The sequence below is a fragment of the Otolemur garnettii genome, unplaced genomic scaffold (assembly GCF_000181295.1).
Source record: "Otolemur garnettii isolate 467f Iridium unplaced genomic scaffold, OtoGar3 scaffold00053, whole genome shotgun sequence".
In the NCBI taxonomy this organism is placed as follows: domain Eukaryota; kingdom Metazoa; phylum Chordata; class Mammalia; order Primates; family Galagidae; genus Otolemur; species Otolemur garnettii.
In genome coordinates, this window is record NW_003852448.1 from 1806222 (window position 1) to 1807203 (window position 982).

A 982-nucleotide genomic window follows, 5' to 3' on the forward strand; every position below is an offset into this window, starting at 1 on the left:
TTTCAAAATGATGAAATATTTCTAACCATTTGTTCTCTATTGTGATTTTTGCTGATGCCCAAGATTTAACCTTATTAATATTCCTTCCTTATTAATATATTTTTTAATAATGATACCTCGTAAGTCGTAAGTGTCACATTCAAGGCCGGCACTAGACTTTTTGCCGCTACTTTGAAATATAAATAATACGAGTACTGTCTGCTAAATTCATGAAATAAATAAATAAATTACCTAAATTATCTGAACAGCTGATTTGTTGACATCACTTGTTTAACTAGCACTAGTACACAGTACGATGTGTCTGAGAGACAGTTACAAAATATTTTCATGGTTGCCAATGCCACAAAATGCCATTGTTCATTAAGTTTAAACAATGGTGATCGAATTCTAACAACTGATCAACAATGCGAACTTTGATAAGCAGTTCTCGATAATCAGTTCTCAACAAGTATTTGTTATTATTGAAGTTTAACATTATAAAATTAACAAAAATAATATAAAACTCATATCCTATCTAAATAGCCACATGGCCGCCGTAAAACCATCTATTCCCTTCCCGTTCTCCTGCCATTCCCTAGCTTGTTGTGCATTCTTTCCAAACATCAGGACTTTTTTAAAACACTGCAGGACACAGGACAAATTGTTAAAAATCAGGACTGTCCCGCCAAAAGCGGGACGTCTGGTCACCTTATGTAACTAGATGGGCTTAATTTTAATAACATAATAATAATATAAATACATGTTCTGTTATTATGCTTTTCTTCAGTGACTTTCATGAGACATAAAAATCTGAAATTTAAAAAATCAGATTAAATAGAAAGTTTGTATTGATAACGATGATAAGATGTTCATTGGAATTCTGATGATACCACGTTGTTGTTTAACTAAACTCCTATGGGCAAGTCTATGACTTTTCCTTGGATATGAACATTCCAACATGTTTATGGATTAACTTAAGAGTTTGTGTTTCTGGCTCGGCGCC

The 982-nt window shown here is 32.8% G+C and overlaps 1 protein-coding gene across 1 annotated transcript in view; it reads left to right on the forward strand.

The window, feature by feature from the left end:
• Positions 1-982, forward strand: part of ARHGAP28 (Rho GTPase activating protein 28) — a 70687-nt gene that overhangs the window by 34467 nt on the left and 35238 nt on the right. The gene's annotated exons all lie outside the window — the stretch shown is intronic.